Source organism: Notamacropus eugenii, chromosome 3 (genome assembly GCF_028372415.1).
Source record: "Notamacropus eugenii isolate mMacEug1 chromosome 3, mMacEug1.pri_v2, whole genome shotgun sequence".
Lineage (NCBI taxonomy): Eukaryota > Metazoa > Chordata > Mammalia > Diprotodontia > Macropodidae > Notamacropus > Notamacropus eugenii.
Genome location: NC_092874.1, coordinates 459514943 through 459536515, shown reverse-complemented (window position 1 = coordinate 459536515; position 21573 = coordinate 459514943). Strand labels below are relative to the sequence as shown.

General features: G+C 41.1%; 1 long non-coding RNA gene and 1 pseudogene across 21 annotated transcripts in view; both read left to right on the top strand.

Annotated features, from left to right (window-relative positions):
- LOC140497613 (uncharacterized) overlaps positions 1-21573 on the top strand; it is a 414232-nt gene that overhangs the window by 53623 nt on the left and 339036 nt on the right. For 17 of the 21 annotated variants that reach the window (XR_011964788.1, XR_011964787.1, XR_011964786.1 and 14 more), the window contains exon 2: positions 12629-12776. The exons of the other annotated variants lie outside the window; for them this stretch is intronic. This is a non-coding gene — a long non-coding RNA (uncharacterized lncRNA). The remainder of the gene's footprint in view (positions 1-12628; positions 12777-21573) is intronic. 21 annotated transcript variants of the gene reach the window in all.
- On the top strand, positions 2457-6518 carry LOC140531172 (splicing factor YJU2 pseudogene; annotated as a pseudogene).

Below are 21573 nucleotides of genomic sequence, written 5' to 3'. Positions count from 1 at the left end.
TCTTTGCCCAGTATAAGTGATGTTGTTGAAATTAAAAAAGATTTTTTGAAGAATAAACATCATGAAAAAATAGTATATTAAATCAGTTTTCAGCCACCAACATTCATCTTTGTAGGTGCTAACCCATGTAGAAATGAGAGGTTTTGGGTTTTATAAATAAAAATATTGTGCATTACCTTCCTTATCTGGAGGGTCTATTTCTACTTCACTTTAGATCTATGGCTTAGTTCTTTCCTCCTAGCCAAGACAGTACATTTCCATTTTTTTTTTTTTTTTTGCAGGGAATGTATAAGAATTTTATGACATGTTTCCCTAGAATGGAACAGCTTCACTTCTGATATATTCCATCATCAAGGCAGGGGTTGGTCCTCAGACAAATGCATCAAATATTAATCTGGTGCTGCACTTCACTTCAGTGACTGTATTTGAAGTTACATTCAGTCAGGGCTCTCCAATTGAACCCTTTGGGAATTTTTATTCAAGGGGACAGGGGAGACCAGAGTAATAGAAAGAAAACCACCATTGAAAGTGATCAGAGCTCTGATCAGTTCAATGGCTTCAGAGACTGAGAGCATGCTCTCTTCTCCCAAGAGGTGGTTGGACCACAGGTGTGGAATGGGTCATGATGTTGGCTTAATCATCAAGACATTTTTATGAAGTGCCTGTTACATGCCAGTCACTGGTGATATAAAGACAAAAAAAGAAATAGTTCCTACTTTCAAGGAACTTGTTACTATGTTGGAAATGGATAAATAGATTAGTCAGCTTAATGTGGAGTCAGCTTAATGGAGGGGAGAGGGTGGGGACTCATTGAAAAGTGGTCCGTGATGTAAAAAAAAATCAGCGAGATATTTATTTTAAAAAATAAAAATACATAAATAAGGCAATAGTAATAAAAAGAACTATCCTAGATACAGGATATCCCAAAAGTCTTACAGCAAGTTTAAATTATTAAAACTTTTGGGACACCCTATGTAATGCTTTAAAATTGGCAAAGCACTGACTTTGGGTAAGTCACTTAACCTACCTGGACCTCAATTTATTCCTTTGTAAAATGAGGAGGGTTAGACTAGATGGCCAAAACAGATTCTCCATTTCAGCTCTAGCTATGAGCCCATTTGAACTCCCCAATGTCCCTCTGAAGTATATGTTACATGGACTGTCATCCTTATTTTGCCTAGGAGAAAATGAGGTTGGAGTGGTTGAGTGACTTCACTGGGGTCGCATGGCTAGTACATGTCTGAGTTGGTATTTGAACTGAGATCTTCCAACTCAGCCCTTCTCTGTGTCCACTCTACCATATTGTGTAGTTCTAGCCATTTCAGGATTATTTGGCCTCACTGCCCCCTTAACAAAATAGGCCTTTAGAAGTGTGTATGGGCCATGGAAAGACAGTGGAGGCATAAGTTTGTCATTTGCCAAACTTACTTTTCTGTTTTCAAATTGATTCTTTAAATAACTGTTAAATATTTTGTTATATATATGGAAATTTATTTTTTTTTGTAAATAATATTTTGTTTTTCCAATTACATGTAAAGATTGTTTTCAACATTCATTTTTATAAGATTTTTCATTCCAAGTTTTTCTCCCTCCCTCTTCTCCCCCTCCCCAAGAGGGCAAGCAATCTGATAAACATATTGCTACATTAACCATGTTGTGAAAGAAAAAGCAGAACAGAAGGGAAAAACCATGAGAAAGAAAACAGAAGCAAAGTGAAAACAGTAAACTTCAATCTGCCTTCAGACTCCAGAGTTCTTTCTCGGGATGTGGATCGCATTTTGCGTCATGAGTCTGTTGGAATTGTCTTGATCATTGCGTTGCTGAGAAGAGCTAAGTCTAGCATAGTTGATCATCGAACAGTGTTGCTGTTACTGTAAACAATGTTCTCCTGGTTCTGCTCATCTCACTCAGCATCAGTTTGTGTGAGTCCAGATTTTTCTGAACTCTGCCTACTCATCATTTCTTATAACACAAAAGTATTTCAGTACATAGTATTACATTACATTACATATTATATACCACAACTTGTTTAGCCATTCCCCAATTGATGGGTATTCCCTCAATTTCCAATTTTTTGTCATCAGAAAAAGAGATTCTAGAAATATTTTTGTCCATGTAGGTCCCTTTCCCTTTTTATGATCTCTTTGGGATACATCCCTAGTACTGGTATTGCTGGATCAAAGGGTATACACAGTTTGATTGCCCTTTGGGCATAGTTCCAAAGTACTCTCCCAAATGGTTGAATCAGTTCACAACTCCACCAACAATATATTAGTGTCCTTCAAATTGATTTTAAAAAACTGACTATTTTTATGCCTATTAGATCATTATCGTAATAAAATGAAGCTGGTTACATTTAACTTCCAAGAAGGCATGTTTCCTCCTACTAAAGCCTTCATAGGAGAAGGCATTAAAAATCTGTGGAAGGCAGGCCATCATGCCCTTGACCCGTGACCATGTTGGATCCAGGTGGGGTACTTCACAGAAGTGGACTAGGAAGTTGGGAGAGTTACTGTATGGTGCTAGTGCCTGAGAGCAGTTGGTGAATTGGTGATTGGGGGTAGAGTCATAAAGTGGCATCAAGATGTCAGAGAGAAAAGTCTTAAATACTATCCACTGAATTTGGATCCATCAAAAATCTAAACTCAAACTGCCTAAAGTTCAGCAATATTTTATAAGATTGATGACTCCATTCAACATGAGAGGTAACACATGTAGTGAGTATATTTATAAAGACAAATTAATGCCCACAAGACAGTGCAGAATGAGCTATATCTGAGATTCCCAGTTTTTTATTTCTGTATCAAGTGTACTTGTTGTCTAACTGAAATCACCTTCAAAACAGACCCTGAGAATACAGATTATACCATGGAACATAGAGCTGCCTGGAGCTTCCAGGCTGAGGAATGTCTAGAAGAGGAAGAGAGAAGGGCACAGAAAGAAGGAGAAGATAAGGAATGCAATAATCCCATGAAAGGGCAGGAAAACTGGACCAAGGACTCCAAGCTGGAGATGGATGTCTTGGAGAACCTGTTCCAGGAGGGGGCTCAGCCATCAGCAGGCTAATGTGGACTTTGAAGTGATGTTACAGCAGCATTTGCTATCCAACTGCCTGAGGAGAAGTGCCAGTGAGAAATGGAGAAGGACCAAAAAGATATGGAGTCCATGATGGAACAGATCAGGAGACAGTGACTAATTGGAGACTCTGACCCTGATAAATGGCCCATCCTGGCACCTTCCCAGCTGTCCATTCAAGCCAACCCCACCACCATCTTGGAGGTGCTCCTGCAGCTAAAAAAGCAGAAATTGGAGAGCTGGGAGTGAAGTATGGGGGCACTGGGGAGCAAAGATGGTGTGCCTGATTGTGGCAAAGGAGGTAGCTGCCCCAAGACTTCACCTCAGCAGTGGGCATGTGGTTTTGCCCTTCCCTATCCCAGGAGGTGGATACGTTAGGCTGAATATCCAATGCCTTGTCCCTGAACCAGCTGAAGCTGTAATCAGGCAGTGAAGATAGCAGCAAAGGCAGCTGAAGTATCAGTCCCTCCCCCTTAATGTGGGCTCCAGGCCTTTATGTTCCTGGCCCAATGAGGCCTGACCATGAAGCCAGGCTGAAATGACTTTATGTCTTTGTTCCATGAGCTCAGCAACACGAAGAGGAGGATTGGGGTGGGAACCATGCTTCCACAGGCTTTGTCTGGTGAGCTTAATGTGCTTTCCTCACTTCTTAGTTTCCCAGGAACTGAATGCTCCTCTCCTCCCCTTCCTTCCCTTCCCCTCTTCCTTTCCATCTCTGTAGGTCTCAGCAGGATTCATTGTTGTAGCACACTCTTCCTTCTTTACAGAGTGGCAACTGAGGACCTTGCCTAGGGCCTCCATAACAGCAGGGATGAACGTCCACAAGATGGGGGACTGAACCCTGCTTCCTTTGGAGCTGAACCTTGATGCTTCTCAGCCCCAGGTGGTCAGAGGAGAATCACTGGGAAGGCAAGGACTTACCTCTTACCATCCCCAGGACTTTAGGGCCTGTTAGTCCCTGAGAGGGCGAAAATGTGTTTATCTCTTTGGCTGGTATATCGATTATCACATGCCACAGAGAACGGCATTTTTCATCAGTGCCTAGTGCTAACTTGGTATGTGTGGTAGGTTTGTCTTCCCCCAGCCCCACACCAAGATTACCTGATGGTACTTGAACCTTTGGGAATTGAATATAAGGTATATGATGCCCTATCACAACAGGCATCTTCTTTTCCCTTCTACCTCCTGCCTCAGACCTAAGTACCAGATGGAGCAGATTTCCAAGTCAATATTGGGGCTGCTGGCCAGATTAGGCCAACCTAGAGGACCGCCCCCCACCTCTCATCAGCTCCACCTGATTTGTATCTATAAACCATTATCTTAAGCCAAACAAAGGAAACCAAATGCACTAAAAAAATCAGAAGAAAAATATTCCACTGGAAATTCACTGGCTTAGAAAAAATCTCAACAAAACTATTTTTTGCCAGTTCATTCCACAGTGAAGCCAAAAGAAATAAGTCTTCTACTCGTCAGGATTTTCAGAGGATGGCACCTGAATGGATTTTGGCAACTGAAGCTGCCTCCAGGATGAGCTGGTTGTTATTATTTGGATTACATTAGAGAGAGAGAAGGCTCATGATCACAGGGAACATGCCTGGTTATAATTTATTAATGCCAAAACAAAAGATACAGAGAAGACATGTGTTAGCCCAGGACATGGCCCCACAATTCTTTTTTTCGGAGGGGGGAATAATTGTTTTGATTTTTAAGTTAATTTTTTCAGTTAACAAAAATCTCCCTCCCACCTCCTCCTCCATGAAGCAAAAAACCCCCAAAAAACAAAAAAAAAAAAAACCCCTTCTGCCAAATATCTCATTTAACTAAATGATATGATATTTATAAAACACTTAGCACAATGCCTGGCACATACCAGATACTCAAGACTTATTCCTTTCCCTTCCCCCTTAACCAAATAAGGATGGTCATATGAAACAAATTCTAACATTGACCATGTACCAAAAATCTATGTCTCATTCTGCATGCCTAGTCCATTAGTTTTCTTTCCCCATTGGTCCTTGCGGATTCAGGTTTCTTTCATCTCCATCCCTGGACCCATAAGACCTGACCAGTAGCTGGTCTGTTTGACTAATACTGAAGCCTGGTCTAAGCGACTCCTGAATGGTGGTGCTTGGAGGTGGAGACAGGGTGGGAGACAATGGGATCTGGCAGCCTTTCAGATATACCAATATAGAGTAAACACAACCCCAAGCACTTTTGAATAGCCTCATTGTGAGTAAACCAAGATGCACGCAGGGATGTTACAATTCCTTGGATGCTCAGTGCTTACACACTCCAAAAGCTTCTGGTTTTTTGGCTTTTTTTTCTTCGAGGGGTAGGGAATGGAGGGAAAGAAGAGGCCTAATCCAAGCAGACTGCCTTAGGAATTTGCTCTTTTTCTTTAATCCTCTTGGGAAATGAACACTAGTGGTATTGCTGGGCCAAAGGGGATAAGTGGTTTAATCACTCTTTGGGCATAATTCCAGCTTACTCTCCACAATGGTTAAATCAGTCCACAATTCCACCAACCATGTATTACCGTCCCAATTTTTCCCCATCCCTTTCAACATTTGTCACTTTCCCCTTAGATCATTTAAGCCACTATGATAAGTGTAAAATGCTATCTCAAGGTAGTTTCTCTATTTTCTCTAATCCATAATGATTTAGAGCATTTTCATATGACTATAAATTATTTTCATTTCTTCTGTAGAAAACTGCCTGTTCATATGCTTTGACCGTTTATCTGTTGGGGAATGACTCATATTCTTACATATTTGACACAGTTTCTTTATATATTTAAGATATGAGACCTTTATGAGAGAAACTACCTATAAAACTCCCCCCATCCAATTTTCTGCTTTCCTTCTGATCTTGGATACATTTATTTGTACAAACACTTTTTAAAAACTTAATGTAATCAAAATTATCCATTGTATATCTGTCTTTGCTCCCTATCTTTTGTTTATTAGTAAATTGTTTACCTATCCATAAGTCTGATAAGTAATATGTTCCATGTTCTTCTAATTTTCTTGTAATCTCTCCTTCTGTCTAGGTCATATATCTATTTTGATCTTATCTTGGTAAATGGTGTAAAATATTTGGAATTGCAGGAATGCCCATCAATCAGGGAATGACTGAACAAGTTGTGGTATATGATTGTGATAGAATTCTGCTGTACTGTAAGAAATGATGAGCTCGATGATCTTAGAAAAACATGGTTAGACTTGCTTAAAATAATGAAGAGTGAAATGGGCAGAACCAAGAGAACACTGTATACAGTGATAACACTATTGTTTTAAGAAAGACTTGGAGGGAATAAGTTTTTTGGACTAGTATAAATACCCAAATTAACTATAAAGGACATGTGAAGAAAGATGCTATCTGCATGCAGAGAAAGAACTAATAAATGGAAGTATGTATAGAATAATTTTACATATATATGTATGTGTATATGTGTATGCGTGTATATATGTGTATGTGTATATATATAGTGTGTGTGTATATATACGTATATATGTATATATGTGTGTATATACATATATACGTATATATGTATATATACATATATACATATATATACGTATATATGTATATATACATATATACATATATACGTATATATACCCATTTCTGTCTAATGGTAGCCATCTCTGGGGTGGGAAGAAAAAAAATAAAAAAGAAATTTACTCTTACTGCAATTTCTCCATTTAACCAAGATACACAGAAGTTACAAGAATGAATGACATGTGTGTATGCCTACACACATACACATGCATACATACACATTTATATACATATATATATGCATGGTATATACATGGAGAATTGTAATTATAATAATAGATAGCACTTATAGAGCATTTTAAGATTAGCAAAGCACTTTATAAATATTCTCTCGTTTTATCCTCACATTGGTCTTGGGAGGTAGATGCCAGTATTATCTCCAATTTATAAATGAGGAAAGTGAGGGAGGGAGGGGAGAGAGGGAGGGAGAGAGAGAGACAGAGACAGAGACAGAGAGAGAGAGAGAGAGAGAGAGAAAGAGAGGGAGAGGGAGAGGGAGGGGGGAGAGGGAGAGAGAGAGAGACTCTTTTCCAGGGTTACATACATACTATGAGTCTGAGGCCAGATTTGGACTCAGGTCTTCCTGACCCCATGTAACAGCAAGGACCCCGACAAACATAGGAGGGTCTACTGTACAGGTTCTTAGATCGGCTTTTCTAAAAGGAAAGCAACTTTTGAGAATCAACAATCACTTTAATCAAACACATATATCATTCACTTAGTTCAGGGGAAAAAGTCAGCACCCTGAACTTCAGAGAAATTACAGAGAAATGAAGACCAATAGACAGGGCTTCCAACTGCCAGACCATAAGCAATACATGTATCACAAGTCAACAGGCAGATCCAACTGTCTGACTATTACATACATATATGGTTACCAGAGAGACAAACACCAACATCTGGGTTTTCAAAGCTAGGGGACTCCATAGTGGCTGCCCAGAGTCTCATCTGGCCAAACAAACACTTCCAGTGAGTAAGACCCAAAACAAACCTTACCTCTGAGTATATATACATTTTTCAGAGCCAGAGGACATCACAACCCTTGAGAACCAGCGCCTCATTAGAAATCAACAAAAGGTGTGGGCCTTCCTACAAAACAAATCTTCCCTAATGAAACTTCTCTTAATAGGCAGGCCCATTAAAGGGTGGGACTTATTAACATAATTAATGTTACACCCCAAGTCCAGTACCCTTTCCACCTGGCCCCAAACTATGGTCTCCCTTACATGCAAAAATTATTCTACTGACCCACTACCACCAATAAAACACACACTAGTGTTGAGTTGGAGGAGGCAGTATGGATTAGGATTGAGGACACCTGGGCAAAGCACTTAACCTCTCTGAGACTTTGCTTCTTATCTGTAAAGTGGGGAGGTTAGGCACAGCACCTTTCTAGGCCTTTCTGGGTCTAACAGTCTCTGATTTATCATGAGTTACCGTGGCAAGACTTAGACTTGGCTTGACATTCCTCTGGTGCTTTACTACCTGTGTAACCTTTAGTAAATCCTTTCTTCTGTCTGTGTCTCCATTCCTTCAGCTATAAAATGAGGAGCTGAACTAAGTGATCTTTGAGATCCTCTCTAGCTCTAGGATCCCTATGTGTTTGTGTCAGTTCTGCTCCAGTTCCAACTGCCACTTCAACCTATACAACTGACTTTGAACCCTCAAACCCTCTCTCACCTTCCTTCTCCCCCCTCCCTCTGATATAATTAAAAAATATGTATAAACACCCAAATAAACTCCCTTTTTACCAAGTGCGTTTCTGGTCATCAGTGATTAACTCTGGTTACATGATACGTCAGCCATTGTTACCAGTAGAGTTCTCTTGTTTCCCTTTCTTTACATTGCTCTTGCCATTGTATCCATCATTCTTTTGACTTGGCTTTGTTGAAATTTATTTCCCACAAGGCTTCTCATGTTTCTTCAGATTCTTTCTATTTGTCATGCATTATGGGGCAATAATATTCCATTACATTCATCTGCCATCATTTCTTCAACCATTCCCCCATTTATTGGTTGATGTGTTTGTTTCTAAGTTTTTTAATAAACCATATATAATTCTGTTATGTGCATTTTTGTCCATATGCTCCTTTTTTCTTGTTCATAACTTTTTTTGAGAGAGTCTCAATTATAGGATCTCTGAGCAAAGGATACGAATATTACTTCCCTTGGATCATCCCAAATTGTATGCATCGCCATTGTGTCAACTTATAGTTCAGCTAGCAGTGAAATGGTCTCCCTATTTTGCCATGACTTTTCAAACAATGAGATTTTCCAGTTTTTGGCATCTTTCCTGGATGGATGGGTGGCATCTCTGGGATATTTTAGACTGAATTGCTTTTGAACATTTTTTTCAAGTAGTTATTGATAACCTTTATTCTTTTCAAAACTGGCATATCCTTTGACCACTAGTCGACTGAGATATGGCTTTTAAGAGTATATGTTTTAACTGTGAAGTACCACCTCAAATTTATCAGATTGACTAATAGTACAGAAAAGGAAAATGATAAATGTTGGAGAAGATGTGAGAAAATTGGGATACTAATGTGTTGTTGGTGGAGTTGTGAAATGATCCAACCGTTCGGGAGAGCACTTTGGAGCTACGCCCAAAGGGCAGTCAAACTGCATACTCTTTGAGCGAATAATACCTCTACTAGGTCTGTATCCCAAAGAGATCATAAAAAAAGGAAAGAAACCTACATGTACAAAAATATTTATAGCAGCTCATTTTGTGATGGCAGTGGGAGACTGAGAGAATGCCCATCAATTGAGGAATGGCTGAGCAAGTTGTGGCATATGAAATGTAATGGAATACAGTTGTACCATAAGAAATGATGAGCTGGTGGATCTCAGAAATACCTGGAAAGACTTACATGAACTGATGCTGAGTGAAATGAGAAAAACCAGGAGAACACTGGACAGTAACAGTAACATGGCATGGTCAACTATGATGATAAATGTAGCTCTTTTCAGCAATGCAGTGATCCAAGATAATTCTAAAAGATTCATAATGGAAAATGCTATCTACATCCGGAGAATAAACTGTGGAGTCTGAATGCAGAGTGAAGCGTATTATTTTCACTTTTTCCCCCTTTCTTATAATTTTTCCCTTTTGTTCTGTTTCTTCTTTCACAACATGACATGCAGAAACATTTACCTTGATTGCACATGTATAACCTATAGCAGATTGCTTTCCATCTCAGGGAGGGGGAAGTACAAAAATTTGGAACTTAAAGTCTTATAAAAGTGAATGTTGACAAGTATCTTTACATGTAATTGGAAAAAATAAAATACAAAAAAATATGTGTTTTGTCCGTTCTCTTTCAATTTTGTACTAGAGTTTTATCAGAGATATGTAGCACAAAGATTTTCCCAATCTATACCGTTTCTTTTTGTTCTAGCTATGAATGATTCTTGTAAAAGCTTTCACTTTTTATGTAATGTAGATTTCTCTTTTTATAATCTTTTCTAACTCATGTCTAGTTATATTTTTTCTACCTCCATAAATGTAAGTAATAAACCTTATTTGACTCTTTTTCTTAGTGGTGTGACTTTCGATATTGGCATTATTTATCTATTTGGGATTTATTGTCATGTAAGATGTAAGGAGGCAGCTAGGTGGCATAGTGGATACGTGCTGGGTCGAGAGTCTAGAATACTCATCTTCCTGAGTTCATATCCAGCCTCAGACACTTAGTAGCTGGGCAAGACACTTAACCCTATTTGCCTCAGCTTCTTCATCTATAAAATGAGCTGGAGAAGGAAATGGCAAACCAATCTAGTATCTTTGCCAAGAAAACTCCCAATGGGGTCAAGAAGAGTTGGGCATTACTGAGACGACTGAACAAAATGTATCCATGATCTCATTGCTGTGGACCCTTACTCCTGCAGTGCGTGTTGCAAACCACTCATGCCCTGTCCTCACATATCCCTATTGCCCATGTCTTCCCATGATGCATCTTCTCCAGGGGATCCACCCAACTAGCTAGGATCCTTACTTTGGAATTCTTAATGTCCCCGGTATTGTTGCCACACACAAGTTGTCTACTATTCTTTATTCTTGCTGTGATGTTCCATCCCTCTGCTTCCATATGCTTATCTATTTGATGAATCTCCAATACCACTTTTTGGTTCACAATTTGTTCTTGCAAGGTGGCATAGTGGATAGAGTGCTAGGGTTGGAGACAAGAAATTATGAGATATTCGATATATATTAGCTCTGGGCACAGCATCTAAATGTTCTGTAACTCAGTTTCCTCATATGTAGAATGAGGGGGAGTGCTCTAGTTGGCTTCCAAGGTCCTTTCCATCTTGGAATCTTACATCATTTGTTATTCTATGGCCTGCTCATACCTACTCAGTGCCTCAATCTTAAGAAATTTTTTGTCAAATTAGATTGAATGAAGGAATCAAACCTTTTATATAAAAACACTTGATAAGACAAGGAGATGAGAAATGGGCACTTGGTCCGTAAAGTCATGTCATCACTGAATTTTGCAGCCGGAAGTAACCTAAGAGGTATCTCATCCATGCAATTCCTGGCTGTAACCAATCGGCCTGACAAGAGTCATCCAGCTTTTCTTAAAGACTGTAAATGAGGGAGACCACCCCTCCCCCAGTCTCAAGGCCATCCATTGCACTCAGGCTCTGGGCTTACTGCAAGGAAGTTTTTTATAACATCAAGTCTAAATTTGCGTCTCTGGGACTTCCACCCATTGTCTCCAGTTCTGCCCCCTGGAGCCAAACAGACCCAGTCTAGTTCCTTTTTTAAAAGTTAGAGCACTCCAACTACCTGAAGACAGCTCTCCTGCTGCTTCCCCTCTTTTCCTCCCCCCAGCTAAACATTCCCAATGCTTTCAGCTAATCCTCAGAAGGTCCTTCATGGTGTCTCACTTCTGAACCAAATACCAAATGGTATTTCCTGGAGTCAAAAGCAGGCCTTTTATTCTACAAAGGACATCATGGGTAGAGAGCTGGCCCCACAGCCAGAGAACCCTGGATTCAAGTCCCAGCCCTGCCACGTACTAGGCTGTGGCACCTTAGACAGGTCACCTCTCAGTGTACCAGGTGACCTGCTAAGAATCTAAGTTATAGGGAAGATTTCAATCTTCATTGGTACAGAAAGTTCCCAGATAAAACTATGAGTTAGAAAACCAAATTAAACAGGAAAAGCTTTCTTAGTTCCCTGTAGGAGTTCAAATGTTCTTAGAATGATCAAGCTGGAAGGGACCTTGAAGGCATCTAATAACAACCTCCTTACTTTTAATAATAATAGCCAGCATTTATATAGCACTTTAAGGCTTGCAAAGTGCTTAACAAAAGTGATGGGGATGGAGGAGAAGGTGCTATTACTATCCCTGTCTTACAGATGAGGAAACTGAGGCAGATAGAAACGAACTGACTTGCCCAGGTTCACACAGCTACTAAGTTCCTAAGGCTCGATTTGAACTTAGGTCTTGTGACTCCAATTAGGGTGTGTGTGGGAGCCTGCTCATCTGGGCTCCTGAGAGCCACTGACGGTTAACTTTACACCCCCAAATCCTCCTAATCAGGGCTTGATTTATTGATTGTCTAGATTTAAGAAAGGACATCTAGGTGGTGCAGCGGATAGAGTACTGGCCCTAGACTCTTTATAGTTAGATTTATCTATTTGAAATTTATTGTTATGTAAGGTGTAAGGGGGGAAGCTAAATGATGCATGGGCTGGAGACCAAGCCTGGAGTCAGGAAGACTTATCAAATCCAGCTTCAGACATTCACCTAATATGTGACCCTGGGCAAGTCACTTAGCCCTGTTTACCTCAGTTTCCTCACCTATTAAATGAGCTAGAGAAGGAAATGGCAAACCACTCCAGTATCTCTGCCAAGAAAACCCCAAATAGGATCAAGAAAAGTCAGATATGACAGAAACAACTCAACAACAACAAACTTAAAAAATGATGGCGTAACATTCAGTTTGAAAGTATATCAGTGCTTCCTTTATTTTTTTCCAGAGAGATGGTTGTTAAATATTTACTACCAAACCACTGCGCCCAGAACACCCCTATCTGCTGCTACAATCTAACTGCCTCTTGTGCAGAGAGGGAAGCCAAGGCTGAGAGGGAGAGAAAGCCTAGCTCACCTAGAGCAGCCCGGAACCAGGTGAGACATTTCCATTCCTCCCCTGGAGCTGCCAAAGAGCCCTTCTCTCTCTGCCTTATCTCCCGAGGCAGATCTCTCATGCTGGGCTGTGGATGTGGCCCCGCTGTCTTTTGGCTCCTTTTCCTAAAGCCAGGCCTTTGAGAAGGTAATTATACTTTATGTAAAGAAGCATTTAATTATATCTCCCTTAAATCCATGACTATAACTGTGCATTATATGAGGTGTAGAAAGGAGGAAAAAAAAGGAGGTCAGGCATGTGGAATCCTGAGTGCCTGTTATGCCCAATGGTTATTTTGGAAGGGATTATAAAGCAAAATTGGAAGTCAATTTAGGGAACATGCGAAATGCATGAGTGTAAGTGTTTACATCCTTCAGGGGTGCACTTTTTAAGGCTATGCACATTATATGCTTGAAATTATAGTACTTTCTTTTGAATGCTTTTTAATTCAGCAGAGTAGAAGCAGAATGAGCAGTTCTCCTGATTTAGGGCAGTGCTGTTACAAAGATAGAGCAGCCTGGGTTTTGCACCAGGGCCCCCACATTTTGAGGGCAGTGGTAGCCCTTGCTGTTCTCGAACAGGTAAAAACAGACAACTCCTACTTAGGGGAATGCACTCCTTCCTCAACTCAGCTTTTTGGAATCTTTTATCTCCCTCAAGGAGCAACTTAAGCCGCATCACCTACGTGAAGATTTTCTTGATCCCAACCACCTACTCATGTCTCCCCTCCCCTGATCCCTTTGCTTCCAATTTTATTTCTATTTTGTCTGTCTTTCCCTTTCCCTTTTCTTCTCCTCTCCTCTCCTTTCCCTCTCCTCTTCTTCTCTCCTCTGCTCAGATTTCCTCTCCTTGCCTCTCCCTCTTCCCCTTCTCAGCTCTTCTCCCGCCCCTCTCCTTTTTCTTTCTGTCTCCCTTTCTCTTTTCTTCCTTCCTTTCCCTCTCTCATTTCTCTCTCTCCCCCCCCCTCTCTTTTTCTCTCTTTCCCTCTCCCCGCTTTGTCTCTGTCTCTCTGTCTCAATCTCTCAGTCCCTCTCATCTTTCATGAAGGAATGAATTCTTTATCATATGTCAAGCTCTGTGCTGCATACAAATAGAAAAAAATACAATTCTTGATCTCAGTTTACTCATCTGTAGAATGGGGGGGAGGGTAACCTACTGGTGGCCTCTGAAGTTCCTTACCAGTTCCAGATCTGTGCACACAATTTAAGTAGTTTCCATCCTAACTGCAGTAGGTAGCACACATAGAAGGGAGCAGTTTCAGAACAAATGATAAGACCTGAGTTCCTTAGGAATGTGATCTCCTTGAAGGTAGCAGGGACTCTAAATTCTGGCTTTGCAACTCCAGTCACTGCACCCAGTGACTGGAGCCCGACCTCAGCCTTCAATAAATGCTTGTTGATCGACTCAAAAGGGAAGCCACCAGATGCTGTACCTCCTCCATATCTCCCCCTCTCCCCCATGGGAATCTTTTCTCCTTTGCAATGTCTTGGGATACTGGCAGTGGAGGGAAAGTGCTTTCCCCTCCAAATACCCACTCCATCCCCATTTTCAGATGGGCCCTCCCACCCCTTGAATTTCTCGTGCTTATTCCCACCAGCTGCCCATTCTTTTTGAAAGTACAATTTGGGCATCATTATTTAGCATTGATTTGTCTTTCCACATATGTACTGCAACCTTTCTATTTCTTAAATCTGGTCACATTTCATTTTCTGGATGCATGAATCATATTCAGTTTTTAAGGAAGTAGAAAAAAAATACTCTCACCCTATCTAAAAGGTGGTTCTTATTGACTGAGTTCATTTGAACCATTTCAGGGGCGTAAAAGCTGCCCCACTTGTTTGCCATTAGGAGGACAAAAGAAGAGTGGGTAAGGAAGTGGTTTGAATGGTGAGAGATGCTGTTGAAAGGTAAGGTATCATTCCTTAAGGACACTTGCTCTGGAGTCAGGAGACCTTCTGATGCTTACTATTTGTGTGACCTTGGACAAGTCACTTCACCTTGACAGGCCTCAGTTTCCTTATCTGTAAAATGGAGGAGTGGAACCAGAGGATCATAGGTTCCAGTAGTTTTTGTGAATGATCCAATGACCCAACATAGTTTTAAAAAATTTACTCAGAACAGACACCAGCGTGCCTTTAAGAATGGCTCTGTCTGTCCCTCATGTCTGTCTTTCTTTTCATCTGTTTCAGAAGTTTTGTCTGGCTTAGACTGATGTAGTTGCAGTTGAAGTCAGAACCCAGAAGACAGAGTCCAGTGAGAAGGTTCTCCATCACTTCTTCTAGTCTCTCTATCTGAAGGAAGACCTCTTCTTTGGATTACACTAGGCAAGAACCAGTTTTAATTGAATTTATTTTAAATGACTTTTCTATGTCCTTTAAAATATCCTGTAATCAAAAGCACAGAAAATACTATAAAAGGACGCAAGCTCTAAATTTAGAAGAGATCTCAAGAGGAAACTGACACCCACCAACACTGAAGTGACTTATCCAAGGTCCCGCAGTTGGTAAATGTCAGACATCCTATTTAAACCCAGGTCCTTGGACTCCTGACCTAGGCTTCCTCCTCCACTGCCCCTTCTGATTGGACGAAGGCCAAACCACAGAGGGAGGGCAGCTTCCTAACTCTCATCTATTGGTCTCTTATTAATGCCACCAACTTTGTTTTTTAAAAATATAATTTGTAATGAACAACATTAGCAACAAATCAATTGAATTTATTCTTGCAACTATTTGGACTTAGATAACTGGAATTCATTCCATAAAACATCATCGTAGCTTATCTGTCATTTATTCTCAGGCATTTTGTCCCTTTGGTAGCAGCACTTAGTAAGTTCTGTGTCCTTTGACTTCTAATTTTTGCCCTCTACATTATTTTATAGAGGGTTTTCCATATTTCCTTATATTCTTCATTCTCCTTCATGGTAATAATAATTCTTCATAGAATTCCATCATACTAATGTATCAAAATTACACAGTTCCTTTATTGGTGAACATTTAGGTTATTTTCAGTTTTTTTTTTCCAGTGACAAATAATATTGTTGTTAGCATCTTTAAGGAAATCTCTTCTCTCTCCTCTTTTCCCTTCCTCTCCTTTCTCTCAGTCTTATCCAGGCTTCCATACCATGCTGCCCAAACTTCTTTTGTACTTCTCCATTATATTTTGACTCCCTCTAATTAAAAGGTAAGCTCCTTGAGGCAAGGACTGTCTTACTTGGCTGTTTTTGCATCCCCAGCACATATAGTGCCTAGCACATAGTAAGCCTTTAATAAAGACTTCATCTTTCTATCTGTATATCTATCTAATCTATCTATCCATCTACATCTGTCTTATCTCTATCTACTCATCTATCCTATTTGTCTATCCATCCATCCATCCATGTCTATCTTATCTGCCTATCTATCCATATACCCATCTATGTCTCATCCATCCATCTATCTATCTATCTGTCTATCTATCTACCATTTATCTATCTCTTGTCTATATCTATTACTGTCATTTCTACATGTATCTATCCATATACCCATCTGTCTGTCTTATCTATGTCTGTCTTTCTGTCTGTCTGTCTATCTATCTATCTATCTATCTATCTATCTATCTATCTATCTATCTATCTATCTACCTACCTATCATCGAGCTGTCTCTCTATCTCTGTTTCCTTTCACCAGTTCTGGGATAGCCCTCATCTTAACTCTACCAAATGAGTCTTCCTAACACACAGCTGTAGCTGCACCACTCCCCTGTTTGGAAACTCTCAGTGGCTCCCACTGCATGCTGGGCAAAGGCCAAGCTCATTTGCCAAGCCTTCGCTCTCGTTGCTCCTTAACTTTGGTGGTTTTGCCTGCCTATCCCTGCCTCCTGACATCCTGCCCATCCATCAGAGCCCAGCTCAAATGCCACTGGCTCCATGAAGTGTATTCTGATCCCTGTGGTTGCAAGCAATCTCTCCCTCTGATGAACTCTGGGAGGACTGGGCTCCTAGTTCACCTCTGCCCCAGCCTGGTTTAGGTCCATGTTTTCTTTCCTGCTATAGAGCTAAACTCTGAGGGTTTATCTGCCTGTGTGTCTTTCTTGGTACCTAGCCTTGTTCCTAGATGGGGTAGGTATGCACTAAACATCCTTGTCGTTGGTTTTTCACAAAAATAATAGCTTATCCTAGAGAGGAAATCCTGAGGGGGTGGTTATTCTACATAGCTATTGCTACCAACAAACATATTAATAGACTGTCTAGTTAAGGCCAGCCACCAGGCTGCATTATGGGATACGAGTACTTTGTAAACCTTAGAGGACCCCAGTCCATGAGAACCATGATTGATGGAAGTCTAGCATGCCAGACGTAGTCAGGAAGATCTTGGCTTGAATTCTGCCTCTGAAACTCCCTAGCTGTGTGACCGTAGGTGAGTTGCTTCGCCTCTCTGTGTCCTTGGGTAACTCTCTAAGATTTGCCAGAGACTGAAAATTTTTTGTGGAAGGAGCTTCCTAAGGGAGCACACTATGCCAATGAAATCCCAATTTAAAAACCGCAGCAGCAGCAACAGTAATAAACAATGATTGCCCTCAGGAAGATGACAGTTGAGTGCACAAATGTACACCAGACCCCAGGTTCTAGGGGCCCTTGTATTGATTTTTTATTTGCTATATTTATACATGTCGTCTCCCCGCTAGGGGAGTATAAGCTCCCTGAGAACAAGGACCATTCCCCTTTTGTCTCTGTATCTGGTGCCTGGCTTGGTACCTGGCATACAGCAGATAGTTACCAAATGTTTGCTGACAGACTGCTTGATTGGTTGACATCAAGGAAGACACATTGCTGCAGACAATGTTAATAAAGCATTAACAGGAAGTACAAAGGCTTCTGTCTAAGGCTGTCTCCTACCCAATGAAAATTCCCCAAAGAGGGGATGTTTGTAAGACCACTGGGTTACTGAGCCATGGAGCAAAGCCCTAAGTGGATCTGAGCCCTCCTTGGATGCCATAGGTGGCTGTTAGGAAGTAGCCCCGTCACTTGGAAAGTTTTGCATGGCAGAGGACCACAGGAATATAAAGGGAACTTCCCAAATGTGGCTCCAAGATGCTACAGAGATTTATTTTTCTAGGAACAAAAATAGTCACTGCCATTCGAGGTCCTCAGGGTAATTATAGTTTCCCGACGATTCTGAGTCTGGCCGGTATCCGCAGCTGTGACTCCAGCTGGGTTCCACGTCATCACTGCCACTTGCCCACCTATGACCAGTGAATCCCCCCCAGTTTGCATGCAGAGCACACCACTGTTTCCCGTGAGGAGCCCTGGAAGTGAGTATTGCATGCTGGGGATACTCACTGGAGGATAAAAGCAAATGATGAGCAAATCATTGATAAGAAGAGGAAGAAGCTTTCTTAGCAGCAGGAAAGAAAACAGAAGGATGCTCTGAATACTTCTTTCTTCCATGTTGGTGTTTGTTTACAAACTATTAGATATGCCTGAGTGCTGGGGCATGTGGGATTGGGCTCTTACCGTCATCTCCCCAAGAGATTTGGGTTTTCGTTCCTGTTCACAACCAGAGCTTGAAGATATGCTTGCTTTTGACTTTGAACCAAATGGCATCAAGACTTTGTCTAACTGTCTCGACTTCAGAGCGGGCGGCTTCCTTCACTGCATTTCCTGGACTGAGGATAGATTACAAAGCTCACATGAGCAGCAGGAAATACTAGACCCAAAGCTCATTAGGAGTCAATTCATCAACTTGGGCTTGTTTTCCTCATCTGGAAAAGAAGGGGGTTAGGCTGCAGGGTCTCTGAGGCCCCTGCCAGCCCTAGAGCTACAATCTCATGGTCTTATTGAATTGCCTGGGACATAGCAAGCACTTAGTAAATGCTCTGACATGGTAGCACCACTATTTACATCATATTCATAGACAAGAAGTCCTTTCTTTTAATTTCATCCCCTTCATTCCTCTCTCCTTATTTAGAATGGGTGACTCATTTAGATTTCGACTAGATTTAGAGTGAGACAATATAGGTTCAAATCTGGTCCTGCTACTTTACCAGCTATGGAATCTTGGGAAAGTCCCCTAATACTTCTGGGCCTCATTATCCCCATTAATAAGATGACCTCCAAGGTTCTGTCTGGCTTTAAAGCTATTATCCTCCTCTCTTCAGATCAAACTGACTCTTCAAGGACAGAGGCATAACTTGGGATTGTTGTATCTGGAACAACTATGATATAAACCCTGAGTGGAAAAGTGGTTGGATACAAATGTTCATTTGAGCGAGGGGTGGAAGGCAGAGAGTCTAGGCCCTGGCCACTACTGGAGAGTGGAACATTGCGGAAGGGAGGAAATACATGGGAGGGGAAGAACGGATGAGCTCACCCCAGAACAGCAAGTGGCAGATTCCTATTTGAATAGTGACCTAAGGGCTGCAGATACTGTCAACACCTTCTAAATGTGGTGCCCTTTAAAATAGGTACCTCAGTTGCTGTGCCCTAGCTACAGCTCTGACCAACAGCTATCTTTCATGATCAAGCTTGATGCCAAAGCCAGCTCTCTTTCCTACTGTCCTTTATTTCCCCATTTCTTTTAAAAATTCCCATGTTAAACAACTAGCATCACTAGCCATTCTCTTTGTGGTGAATGCTGTAAGGGCAGGACCCATTACTATGTGAATCTAAAGCATAGCACCATAGGTTCCATGGTGAGAGCCCTGAAAAAAGCCAAGAATGTGAGTTCAAATTCTTCTGCCACTTACTATCTGAGTGACCTTAGGTCATAACCTCTCTGAGGTACAGCTTCTACATCTACAAAAAATGAGGGGAGTGGGTGAGATTAGGGATTCTTAAGCTTTCTGAACTATGGACCCCTCTGGAAGTTTTTGAAGCCTACAGACCCCTTCTTAGAATTGTGGGTTTCTTTAAAATCATAATTGAAGGAAATGATAAATTTCAGTTTGAGGATTTCCCATTCAAGTTTACTAGACAAGGACTCCAAAGTCTCTTGCACCTTATTTTTTTTATTCTTGTGTGCAGGGATTGTTTATTTTTTTGTCTTGGTATCTATCATGGTGTTTTATAAATGCTAGCTGGATGGAATTGGATGAATAACTATGGCAAGTGAAGGTCATAAGATGAATCCAAAGAGCCCTCCTTTTAGTGGGTAATATTTGGGTAATTGGCCTTGGTGGCATGACAAGCCATCCTTAAATATTTAAAGAGCCATCCTATGGAAAAGGAAACTAGGCTCCTTCTGTTGGACTCTAGAAGTCAAAGTCAGAAGCATCATGTGAAAAGATGCCAGACTTGGCTTCATGTAAGGAAAAAATTCCTAACAAAGTGAAGTGAAATGGACCACCACTAGAGCCCCTTTCATTTACAGTCTTCAGGCAAAGACTAGCCGAGGACTAGTTGAACATCTTATCTGGGACTTAGACCAGCAGGTTCTCAAGTTACTTCCATTCTGACATTCTGTGCCTCTGTGGGTATTTGGTAGCCAAATGTCATCCAAATGCCATCCAAATGCCACCCATCTAGGAACTGTAGAAATTGAACAGAATCTCTTTACAAGAGTAACCAAGGAACCAAAGCATTGAGATCATGTTATTATTTTTAAGTTCTTATTTAATTCTTTCCTTTTTTTGAAGTCATATAATTAGACTTTTTTTTAGTAAAAGAAAAAGATACGAGAATGTGAAGAGAAGACTTGGGGAGTGGTGGAGATGAGAGATATCTTCAGGCAAATGGCAGGAACATTGGGTGGAAACTGCAAAGAGATCTCTTCCAGCTTAATGTAAGAAAAAAATCTCCCACTGAGAGCTAACCCCAAAGCGGAATGGACAGCTTTAGGGAAGAGACACTGACAAGGTTTGGGTGTTTTGTTGAGGGAATCCTTTTGGGGGGGGATGGATTGGGCTGGATGCTCCAGCTCTGAAACCCACCAAAAGTTTCTTAAGCACAACTTTATTTTAATTGCATGTGAGGTTAAGCAGCATGAGCATGAAAGGAATGATATGGATAGATGGAAGAAGAGTTGGAGGGAGCAGAAGAAATTATCCCCAGGTCCTTAGTAGGAACATTTAAGGAGTTATTGTTCAGTCATGTCTCACTCTTTGTGACCCCATTTGGGAATTTCTTTATTCATTTATCTACCTACCTACCTATCTGTTTTTCATTTGGGGTTTTCTTGGCAGAGATGCTAGAGTGGTTAGCTGTTTCCTTTTCCAGATCATTTTATAGATGAGGAAACTGAGGCCAACAGGGCTAAGTGACTTGCCCAGGGTCACATAGCTAGTAAGTGTCTGAGGCTGGATTTAAACTTAGGAAGTGGAGTCTTCCTGGCTCCAGGCCTGGCACTCTATCCACTGCTCTATCTAGCCAGCTGCCTAATATTCAAGGAGAAGAGAATATTAAGGTAGGAGAGAGAAAACTGTAGTCTTCAAGCATGTGAGGGTCATCTCCCCTGGGAACCAAAGGGAAGGTAATGAGATTAAAATAACAGCAGGATGGTTTTCAATTTGATTTAGGGAAGTTCTTGATAACAGGGCTGGCTAAACAATAGAACTGGTTACTCTGGGAGGACCCCTCCCCCCATCCATCAAAATAGGCTTATATTGCTGACTTGGTCCAGAGTCCTCCCCCTCCCACCAGAGGTCCCTTGTAGCCCTCCTTTTATCAATTTCAGGAATTCTATGGAGTGAATCTGGCAGATCTTTGAAAAGACCATGCTTCAAGTGCCTGCATTTACCCAAAAGTGCTATGGCTCCCTGTAGCTAATGGGCAGCTTGGCCATTCTTCTCCTGCTTGGTATTTCAGTAGTAAAAAAGACACTGTAC